This window comes from Triturus cristatus, chromosome 9 (genome assembly GCF_964204655.1).
Source record: "Triturus cristatus chromosome 9, aTriCri1.1, whole genome shotgun sequence".
NCBI classification, from domain to species: domain Eukaryota; kingdom Metazoa; phylum Chordata; class Amphibia; order Caudata; family Salamandridae; genus Triturus; species Triturus cristatus.
The window spans coordinates 38,154,680-38,167,148 of NC_140592.1; positions in this window are offsets into that span (position 1 = coordinate 38,154,680).

Sequence of the window (12,469 nt, forward strand, 5' to 3'; positions counted from 1 at the left end):
CATTGGCTCAACATCCAGTGATTCTGGTCAAATCATTCAGGGGCAGATTTACCATGATTTTGCACCGGGTTGCATCACTTTTGTGTGCAGCCCTGATGCAAATTCATTTTTCGTATTCACTAAGTCATGCAAAGCCACCTTCTGCATAGAGCTGGCTTGTTTCACCTCGCGTTGGGAAGGCGTTCCACGGGTGGAGCACGGGCGTTCTCCTGCATCCACCCATGAATTGTGGCATATTCCCAAAATTACTAAAGCTAGTAAAACTTGGAATGCATCACAATGCTACACATTTCCCAGTGAGGTGTAACGAGGAGAAATAGGAATATTCCTCTAAGGATTGCTTTTCTGCAATAAGGTGGCCCTTCCTGCACAAACACTACCCTGCCTGTAACGCAGGCACCCTTGCACCATTGTGCAAGAGTGCCTGCATTCGCACTAGGCAGCCAGTGCAGGGAGGAAGCTGATGAGCGCCATATTTTAGGAAATATGGCGCTTCGCAGCTCTTTCCCATTCACACAATTGCTGCACTATTGCGTAAATCTGCCCCACAATGCCCCGTGCCTAAAAAAAAAATGCTACAATGCCTGCCCTAGGGCCCAGTTAGCATTAGATAAAACTGCAAAAATGAAATAAAAATATGCAGGCGGTAGAAACTCTTTAAGTGAAAGAAAGTAATGTGACAAAAATACTTCAAGTCATACCGATTAGCAGCTAGGGGTGGATAATTTTGGCGCGGAGTGTCAAGATGCAGTTGTTGTTGCTGGTGCTTTAACACCAGCTCAGACCTGACACAACTGTTCCTTGGTATTAGACGACTTTGGGATAATTGGTTTTCCGCGTTGGATTCACTTTGCAGCTGAAACAGTAATTAGAGAGCTTGGCAGGGGAATGCAGGGAGGATGGCGCCCGGCCAGGGGGAATCAAAGCAGCGCTATGCTAATGGGAGAGGTTAACGAAAGGGCGTGGCCTGCAGGCGCCCTCGGGGATGTGCTGTGAGACGGACACAGTGCGCATGCGCCGGGGGGCGCCCGCGGGGATGTGCTGTGAGATGGACACAGTGCGCATGCGCCGGGGGCCCGATTTAAATTGATTTGCATTGCTTGTAGGGCCAGGCTGGGAAACCAAAAGCAACGCTGACAAAAATGCTCAAATCAGCCCAGTTCTTTTTATCTTCTGGTGCAATCTCCCTCTCGCCTCTGTTTCTGATAACTTTCTCTCTACATTCCCCCTTTCTCCCCCCCTTTCCCTCTAACTTGAAGACTCCCTGGGCCTGCTGTATTTAACCATGGGAGTTTAGTGCAACCGACAGAGGCGCCAAAGCCCAGGTTTACAAGGCGTGTTGCCCTTGCTCAGTGCTTAATTTATACAAAAAATAAGTGCCGGGGCACGTGCCAGGAGGCCACGGCAGCGTGCAGCACACCTTGCTGTTCACAATGATAGTAACAATCCATCTAATACGCATCATATGCCTACAAGTGTGACAATTCTGATTTCAGGCCCCTGTAGGTTCAGTTTGAAAAGCTTTATTTGAAAAATAACAAGAAATCCAGAAGACCAGCAAAACAGATTAAGCATATTAAAATAGAAATATAACAGAAGAATTGGCTAGTGCAGAGATAAAAAATGAAAGCTGTTTAAAAATGTTAAGGGATAAGGAAGGTGGGGAGGGGGAGAGAGGGGGAAGTGGGAGAGGGAAAAAATTCTTACACATTGGTATAATGGGATAATGCATATTTACAGGAATGTGAATAAAATCCCAATTAATTAGTAAGTACAATAAGTCAACAAAGGTAAAAAAGAGAAGATAAACATTCAAGGAGGTTTAAAATTTTCAGAATTTAAACAAGATTTATCTGCTAAAACTAGTTTGTCTAAATAAGTAGTAAGAGGTAAGCAAAAAAGATCTCTATTAACCATTGGCTTACAGGAGGAGGCGAAAGCAATGTCAAGTTGATGAAAATGGCAAAGACTATTCCACCAGTGTTGGACAGAGAGTTTTGTAAGTGTTTTCCAGTTGAGAGACATGTGTTGGAAAGCTAGGGCAAGCATAAGGTCGAAGAGACCATGATTATAGGAGGAAAGATCTAAGGAATCAGAGAGACTTCCAGAGAAAAGAAGATGAATGGAATAGGAAATGGAAATATTAAACAGGCGAGAAATATAGGACCAGACTTTCTCTCAAAAGCTAGAAACCAAAGGGCAAAGGAAAAAGAGATGTATGAGATCAGCATTAGAAGAACCACAGGTCCAATAATTGGAAACAGAGGAGTGGGAAAATCTAGCTATAGAAACAGGGGTGAGATAAAGTTTATGGTAAAGAAAAAACATAGATTGGGTAAGAGAAGCAGAACAAAAGATTTTGAAAGAATGGGAGCAGAGTTTGTCCCAAAAGGTGATGGTCCATTCACATCCCAGGTCAGATTCCCAAGAAAGTTCCAATTTGGTTTTTGCACTTTCTGAATTAGGAGCTGAGAAATATTTATAGATGAGAGAAGCTTTGGGTAAAGAAAGAAGTATCTTAAGGAGAGAAGTATCTAGAATGACCGCCATATGAGTAGTGAATTTCTGTAAGAAGGATCGGGGACAATGGAATAAGGTTTGTAATTGGGTAAAAGAGCATGGAGATAATCCATCAAAAAGGTCTTTAACCCAGATTATACCCCTTAATCTCCAAATTTTCCAAAAAATGGTTCTGTTGTTAATGAGTATAAGGGAATTATGCCATATTGGAGATTCTAAAAAAGATTCTCTAGAGAAGGAATTAGGTTGCATCAAAGGTTTCAAAAGGGAACAAGTGTGCTTAAACAAGGGAAGAGAGGTAAAAGGGGTTGTGGCAGAAAAAAACATAACTTCCTTTAGAGAGAAGGGTAATAATAAGGGTTGCTCAATGGATAGCAAGAGGGGAGTGAAGGGGGAAGGTTCGGAAAGGAGCCACTTCGAGGCCTGACGAAGGGAAAATGACTTATGATATAGACGAAAGTCAGGAAAATTCACGCCTCTATTAGACTTTGGCTTGCGAAGAGAAGATAAGGAGATCCTGGCTTTCTTGTTCTTCCAAAGAAACTTTGAAAGACAAAAGTCGATATGCTTAAAATATTAGGTGGGAATATGGACTGGGAGCATGTAGAGAGCATAAATCAATATAGGGGTAATCATCATTTTGAATGAGTCTAACCGACCCCACCAAGAGAGAAATAGGGGGTTCCACAAGGAAAGAAGTTTATCAATTCAAAATAGAACGGCAGACATATTTAATTTAACGGAAGAGGCGATGGAGTTGGAGAACCACATACCTAAATATTAGATTTTTGAACTATTCCATGCGAAACCAGTGGAAGAAAAAGAATGAGGAAGACAACATTTAGTAAGGGGGAGAATTTCTGTTTTATCTGAATTAATTTTATAACCAGAAACAAGGGAGAAGGAAGTAAATTCATGCAATAAAGGGGGAATAGAAGTTTCAGGCGCAGAGATAAAAAGTAGGATATCATCCGCATAAGCAGAAAGTTTTAAATGATGGTCCCCATAAGAAAACCCCGAGATGGAATCATTATTGCGAATTGAGGAAAGGAAGGGTTCAAGAGCTAAGATAAAGAGGAGAGGAGAAAGAGGGCAGCCTTGGCGAACTCCACGTTGAAGAGGAAAACAAGATGAGATACAGCCATTAACTAATAATGAGGCTCTAGGGACAGAATATAATAAAGAGATAAGTTAACTTGATATGGGACCAAAACCATGCCACTTCAAAGATGCAAATAAAAAGGACCAGTCAACTCTGTCAAAAGCTTTTTCAGCATCAACAGAGATGACCGCTAAAGATGCAGAAAGAGAGGGGATATTGTTTAAAACATTAAGAAAAAGACGAGAATTATCAGAAGTCAGCCTACCCTTGACAAAGCCATACTACTCCTTACCAACCAAATGGGGCATAAGGGGGTCTAGCGTAAAGCAAGTGTTTTGGCAAATAGTTTATAATCAACATTGACCAGTGAAATCGGGCGATAGTTTTTACAAAACCTGGGGTCACAAACCTCTTTATGTATAAGGCAAATTGTGGCTTCCTGAAAAGTACCTTTTTTAAGAGTTTAGGGAGTAATAAAGTAGAAAAGTGCAAGTAAAATTCAACAGAAAAACCATCCGGGCCAGGGGTCTTTCCTTTCTTTAAAGTATGTAAGGCAGTGGATAATTAATTAAGGGATAAATCTGTTTCAAGGTCAGAAAGATTAAGGTGAGAATTGGACAGAGTAGGGAGTTTATTAAGATATGTTTGGATAAGAGAAGAGGAGGGAGGAGATTCTGGGGTGTAAAGGTCCTTGTAGAAAAGTTTAAATTCAATGAGAATATCCTGATCTTTGTGCATGAGAGAGCCATTTGAAGAATAAATAGATTCAATTAAAGTACGGTCTTTAAGTGTTTTAAGGTAATTCGCTAAAAGCTTACCTGCTTTATTACGACCGCCATAGTAGCAAGCGCTACTACGAAGAAGAATTGAGGATGCATTATTGGTCGAAGTCTTATTGAATGCTAATTTGGCACGTATCAAGGCTGGTGAGACCGTATCCATCGAAGAAGTATTGGATTAATGTTCTAAACTCTTAATATGTGTCAAGGCAGCTTTTTGTTGTTGAAGGAAACGTTTCTTTTTTTTGTAAACAAAGTCTATAAGAAAGCCTCTCGCAGTGGCTTTAAAAGAGTCCCATAATATATGGGGGGAGATATTGGGGTCACAATTAAGGTAAAAAAATTAATTGGCAAAAGAACTAAAAGAGGAAGAGAAAAATGGGTCAAGAAGAAGGGAATTATTAAAATGCCAGCGGGAGGACCTGGGACGTGGAGGGAGAAAATCAAGATCTGTCACAATTGGGGCATGATCAGAGATGACAATAGGTTCAGCAGAGGAGGATATCAGATTTTGAGATAAAGACTGAGAAAGAAAAATATAGTCTAGGCGGGAGAAAGAATTATGAGGAGAAGAGAAGAAAGAAAAGTCAAGAGTATCAGGGTGGGAGAGTCTCCAAGAGTCAACGAGGTGTGTCTGAGAGATAGTGTTAAGAAAATGTTTATGAGTTTTGTGAGAAGTGAAGCGAACCTGAGATTGGCGATCGAGAAAGAGATCGACAACTTGATTGCAGTCGTCTCCTAATAAAGAGATCATCTGTAAACTGTGTACATTTCTGTGTAATCAGAGGTCAAAAGGAACAATCAGGCTGTGTAGGGCCATATATATTAAAAACAGTTAAAGAAATATTATTGATTAACAACTTAGCCAACAACCATCTACCCTCTGTATCCATTTCTTGCGATATAACTTTACAATTCAATTTCTTGTGGCATACTATTATAACACCGTTTTTCTTATTGACAGTAGGTGAGAATAAATCTGAGCTCACCCTTTTTAATTTTAACGCCTCAATTTCTGTAAGGTGAGTCTCATGTAAAAGAACCAAATCAGGGTTATAAGAGGCAAAATGGGAGCGTATTCTCTGTCTTTTAATTGGGTTAACAAAACCTTTCACATTCCAGGAGATAACTCTGAATGTAAAACCATTAAAAATACATAAAGTACAAAATATACAATAGTAAAAAAAATGAAACAAGAAAGGGGGAAGGAAGTAAAGTAACCAGTAGGAAAAGGGGGAATGTAAGACCAATGAAGAAGAAAAAAGATTAGATACAACGAGAAGGGAAGAGAGGAAGGGAAGAAAGAGTAAGAGCAAAAGAAGACAGTACATGTCAAGACGACGACTGTAATACATACCTTAAGAGAACAAGGGAAAAGGATGAAAGGTGGCAAAGGACAACAGAAACAGCACATCAATAAAATAAACACGACCATGAACGGGAACATGGAACAAGGATAAAGCCTAGCAAATTACGGTGAACCTGTAAAAGTAGATAAAGAAATATATGAAGAGAACAAAACAAAACAATGAAATCCGATAACATAAACTAGGCAATTACAGTCAAGAACCAGAAGAGGAAGAAGAAGAGATAACAGTGTCCAGTAAGGTGATGGGACAAGAAAAAGGATGAGGCACTAATGGACAATAGAAAGCGTAGATTGAACAACAAGGGAGCCAATCACTACATCAGGACGTCTAATAAAAACAGAAAATAGGAGGGGAGAACATGAAGAAGAATAAGATAAAACCAACAATATACCTTCAAAATACACAAGGGATTAATTATAATAGAATTAGAAAAAGCAATGAAGTCTAAAACACAGGAACTAGAACAACAACTTTAATACAATAGTACAATAAAAGAAATACGAAAGTCAAGATCCAGAGGAAGAAGGAGCCGTCTCCATTGATGTAGTAGAGTGGGACTGGATAAATCTGTGAAGGTCAGCCGGATCCTCAAAGGTGGAAGTCTTATTATAAAAGGTAACTTTAAAGAGGCAGGGATGGAACAAGCCATATCTTGCACCTAAAGAGCGAAGAGCGGGACGAAGATCCAGAAACTCCTTTCGTCGTTTAGCAGTCATTGAAGAAACATCCTGGGAGACAAAAACTCTGGTGCCATGCCAAGAGAGATTCTTTTTGGCTTTAGCGACATTTAGTACCAACAAAAGATCAGTGAATTGTAGAAATAAAATAATTATTCCACGAGGATTGGAAGGCGCAGATGCGGAAGAAAGACGAGGACCCAGTCTATGAGCTCGTTGTATATTCAATTTAGTTGTAGAAGGGAGACCCAAAAACTGCAACAAGAAAGATGTAAAGTATGTGACGGGGTCGTCACCTTCAAGACCCTCAGGAAGACCATAAATGTGTAAATTATTGCGCGGGTTCCAATTTTCCAAATCTCCAGTCGCTTTCTTCAGTTGTAAGACTTCCTTCTCCAACGAGGATATTTTAGTAGATGAGGCTTGTACGTCAGTAAGATGATGTTCCACCACAGTGATACGGGATTCATGGAAGACCATTTATCGTCCAACGATTGTAAGCAACAGTTTGTTTCCTCAATAAATGGTCGGAGGGCGTGTAACTCCTCCCAAACCATGTCCAAGGCAACCGGAGAAGAAGACTTAGGGGGATATAGAGGATCCTGCTTAAGTCTCTTGCCGGTGATCGAAGGTAGCGGTACTTTAGATGCCATGTTGATGGGACTTTCTGTAAGAGTGGAACAGTCCTCGTGCGACGAAAGTCTAGACAAACAGGAACATTTATTAAAAGTAGAAACGTTGGCTCCTGAAGTATCAGGATCATGCACTTCCAATGTTTCGGCGTGGTGGAGTAGGCGTCTACTCCTACCCATGAAGTGTGGTAAAGAGAGCGCAGAAGAATAATGGCACCACACCGGAGAGAGGGCAAAGTACCTCAGAGGAGATATCAAAATCGTCAATAATGAAGACCTCCCCCTGGAAAATGACAGTCAAGGGGAAAAAAATGCACAACCATGCAGGGGATGTCGAAAAATTGCAGTGAAGAGCGTCATGTAGAGAAACATGAAGAGAAAACTGGCAGCGAGAAAAACAAAATGGCGACCGTCAGGCTGCATAGAAAAGACACCTGCATAAATCCATCCCTGCTTCATGACAATGAATTCTGGAAAAGGCACCCTCCGGAAGCGCCAGTTTTCCGATTTAGAAATATGCCAGCATAGTTAATGTTCAAGCAGCAACACCGCTCCGAAAATACGCTCGAAGTCCGGCGCGATGCGGAGCTCCATCGCTAGGCGGCCATTTTAGGTCACGGTGCGCGCGACTCCCTCATATACTAAATTAATAATTAACTGTTGTTGTGGTCCTCTCTAAATTAGCCATACAATGCCGCCTTGTGGCAGACTGTCACAAGTGCAGGTGTTGATAATTAAGTGCTGGTGCCGAGCACCGGGAACCACCTGCTCAAATTAAGCACTGCCATTGCATCATGCAAGGTGATGCAAGGGAACACAAGTCCTTTAGTGGGATTTGCTAAGCTATTAAAACCACCTTGTGTCGCTCTGTATTTCTTAGTAAATCTAGAGTAAGACAAAGTAGTGCATGTCACAACTCTGCATTGCTCTGCATTGGGAAGGCCTTCCATGGGTAAAGCATGGGTTATCCCATGCATCTATCAATGGTTTTTGATGCAATCCAAGACTTACTAAAGATAGTAAACCTGGGATTGCGTCAAAAGGCTACGCCTTCCCAACAGAGGCGTAACAAAGAAAAATATTCTTGTTTATCTTCATTATTTCCTCTTTTCACAGAAAATGCCTCTAAGGATTGTTTTTGTGCAGATTTGTGTCCTTTCCTGCACAAAAGAATCCTGCCTGAAATGCAGGAACCCTTGCACCATGATGCAACAGTGCCTGCTTTGGAGCTAGGCGACACTCGATGTGCCAGTGCAGGGAGAGAGCAGGAGTGTGTCCTATCTTAGTAGATATGGCGAATTTCTGCTCTCTCCCTGTTATGCAACTCAGCAAGTTGCCTTGGTGTGCTGCATTACATTTTTGATAAATCTGCCCCAAAGTGCAGCCCTGGGCTTTCAAAACCAACCTCCAAGGAGCACAGCCCACCAGGTAAGTGCCCAGTGGAATAAAAGGCCTGTCCATCCCTAGTTACAAGCAGCTAGGTGGGGACAGCCACCGCTTTATATCGACATGGGTGGGAGTTCGGGTACAGCATATTTTAGTGCTGCAGGATTCTTTGTGCTACATGAAACGATCAGGCCGGTATTGAGTTCAGCCTAACAAGGACTGAGAAGCTGATGAGGCAAAACCAAAGCTTGTGAGCCCAGTAGACACCTAGGGTTTTCCACACAGTCAGTGCTTAATTTGTAAAGGAATGCGTATCGGTGCCCAAAGCTTTGCTCCGGCGGTGCTATTAAATAATGCTGTACCGAATACCAGGGCTGCGTAATGTTGAATTCCCCTCAGGCCTCTTTAATTCACTACCAGATACCGCTGCCCCTTTATCTCACTCTTGCCAGTCCCTGCTTTCTCCCTTTGAGCCTATTTTTTCCGTCTTTTTCTTCCTTATTCTGTCTTGTTTGTGTGTTTTCTCTCTGTTGCTCACGGCCAATATCTGATAAAGAAAAATATGCACAGGTCCCCAAACATGAGTTCCCGTGGGCCCCACCTGCAACCAGAGGCTCAAATTAGGCACTGCCTGCACCGGACCCCCAAGAACTGGTGCCATCTTTTCCTGGGTTCTGATGGCTGTTACTCTGTGACATACTGCAGAGGTCTCTTGCAGAAGGGCTGTTATTTCCAAAGGCCTGAGTTAAAGTGTCTGGAACCACCTCCTTAGCCACTGGGAGAGTAAATTATATCTCAAGCTCTGGCAGCTGGAGACCGAAGAACTTCATGAGTGGGTCCACAGGCACCACTCTACCTCTTAAGCAACCACTGCCTTAGCTCCCAAGTTTCCCACGGCCATACTTGATATGCTGCTCCAGACACAGTTTTTTGCTTTGCATTTTGGGACTTGTTGTCCTGTTTTATAATGGAATAAATAAGACTACAATTCCCAGAACACAAAGGAAAAACTAGACCGGGAGTGGCACATCACGCATGGACCTTAGAAACGTGACAGGGCTGCACAGCCTGCAAGTATATCACATTGGTTAGCAAGAATTCCATCAGAGGTAGAGAAACAGCAGTGACACCAGGGGACCTGAAATGAGACAGGTGAAAAGGTGTGTTTCTTGTCTCATTTCAGTCTTTGCTGTTGCTGATAACTCTCTCCGACTACGATACCTCGGCCTTCTTCTTGTCGGCCTTTTATGTTTCATCTTTGTCGCATGGTACTGTGCAGTATGTAAGGATACACCTCTTTTTGTATGTTCATCCCCACATTTTTGGAATGATGCTGCTGGTTTATAAACTTTGAGAGCGCACTGAGGCCTGCTAACCAGACTTCAGCGCTAGTGTGCTAACCCCTAACAAAGTGTTTGTCGAATTGGCTACCCCTAATTGTCAGAGACTAAGGTCCAAATATACCACCCTTTTTAGCGGTTTCAAACTGGAAATCATCCCATTTGTGACTGCTAAAAAGGGTGGTAGCATGTACCAAACCTATTTTGTGAGTCACTATTAGGAAGGGGCGTGCCAAGGGCATCCCTTCCTAATTGCGAATCATAGGGGCATGTAAGGTTGCAAAACAATTGCATTTACCATCAATTTCAAATTGGTGCTAAGCCAGTTGCAAACGGAAGGGGTCAGAGGACCCCTTCCCTTTGTGATTGGCAGCAACAATGCGGAACGCGGAGTAGGCAAATCTCTGCACACTCTGTGGACGGAGTGGCGCTCTCTGCCCACAGTTACTTCCTTTCTGACTTTGAAGGCGGATTTCAACAAGCTACGCAGATTCAAAGCATTATTATGTGAAGTAGCTCTTACATCTGCCCGCGAGACCTTTGAATTGCAGGTGTCCAGAACTACTGTTGAAATACAGTCATTGTTGAATACAAATCTGCCCCAGCATTTCATGGAATTGTTTCATCAAATATTTAATGCTTATGATACCACGGATGCAGCCCATTTTTTTAAACTTGTAGGCTCTGGTCTCGTCATATCTTTTCCAATTATCTTTGGAGTTTTACCGACTTTTATACACTCTATTTTTTCCAGCGTGTTCAGTGGGTTCCCAGTACTGCCGTTTCTCATTTGCGGCATTCTCATCCTATTCTTACTGTTCAGTAATGGAGGCTCTTTTTGTGAACACCCTGGACCTGGCATCACTCCATCACTACCGTGAGTGCATGCTTCAGCTCTTTGGCATGATTCCTTTGCAGGCGTTGGGTGTGGATTGGTGTCTAACTTTTTGCCATGCTTCCTTCACCTGTCATTGCATCTGGTGCCCCTCTTAATGGGTACTAGACATATGTCTGGCTCTACAGACACCCGCTGACTTGGATATCGAACTGCTGATGAGTCCCTTAGTGGCCCATTATGAGGACTTGTATTGGCAACCTCTACAAAATACGAGTCTGGAGCAAATAGCCAACAGGATTTCCTATGCATCGGCACAGAGATTGCTGGATCAGAGTTTCACCGAAACTTACACAGGTTGCCTGGTGATTGTATCTGCATCCATTGGAAGCGAGGATCATGTCTGTTTATTGGAACTTATGACCTGGGCGGCAGACTTAGCTATCTGCGTGGATGCGGACTCCGTCATGGAGTCCGTTGCCTCTACCATAGCGGCAAACATACTGGATCCCTCTGACACACATTCATTGGATATTTTTGTTTTCAAATGGTCATTAACCCCTTCCCCGCTCATGACGGAACCACTCCGTCATGAGCCACGGTTGCGCTGTGCTCATGACGGAGCGGTTCCGTCATGCTGCGGCCGTCGGCGGCCGCTCCGCCCACGCGGCGCTAATTCCCCGCCTGTGCGGGCGATTAGCGCAGTGGGTGGAGACGTGACGGAACCACTCCGTCATGAGCACAGCTCAACCGTGGCTCGTGACGGAGTGGTTCCGTCACGAGCACAGCACCACCGCAACTGCCCCCAAACCCCCCCAGCGCCGCGGCGGAATTCCTGCCGCGGCGAAGGGGTTATTCCGACCCTGAAAATCAATTAATTTATAGTACATCATCTTAAGTTTGATTATCTCTTGATTTCTATCATTCCCTTACGATCTTCCTTCCTGACCAATGGGAGGGTGTCATGTGTTTCATACAGGGCCTATTGTAGTTTTCCCTATATTAGCCTCACTGTGCATGACATAGACCACATTAGCTTGGCACACGTTAATACATAATCACGTTTGCTTTTGTGCCACATTATATTTTCACACAGAACGTGCAGTTGTTTTATCATTCTGTTCTTTCCTGGGATTTAGTCTGAACAGTAGACAAGGTCAAACAATAATATCCCTTGTTATTGTGTTCTGGTAAGGCACTCGCCCCTAGACACAACACAGATATGCAGCTGTTATTTATGAACATGTGACCCTTGTCATATAGGTACCCACCTCACGGTAGCACACACAGAGAGAGGCTGATATTTCCTGAGATAAGATCACGGCTGTACCTGAGATGTAGATCGTCCGTCTTTGTATGCTAAGGTGCGGGGTCTACTACTAAACCCAGAGAAATGTGCTGTGTAATCAGTTTGCTTCGGTAGAAGGATAGGGGGTTATTAGGCTATTCTGCTTATAATATGACTGGACTTTTCATAATATACGGTCTATTGACAATGCTGATGGTATTTTGGCTAGGCAGTTGTTTTCTAATTGTGACACGTATACTGCATTTCAGAGCACAATAGTTTAAATAAACATTTCAGACTTCCTTCATGTCTCATTCATATCTTATTGTGGACGAGTACAAGTGTGTGAGCGAAAGGGCGTGTCCTGTCAACCCGATCCCTGAGAGGGCCAGGAATGTTGTATTCTGGGGTGTCGATTCCCTTGTTCCTCTGGAAATGAGTAGGAGGGCATGTGAGACACTATAGCTAGTCAGACTCCGGATCATGGTACTGAGGTGGTCTGGAGACTCACACCTAACTACTAATGTTTTATGGTCCCAA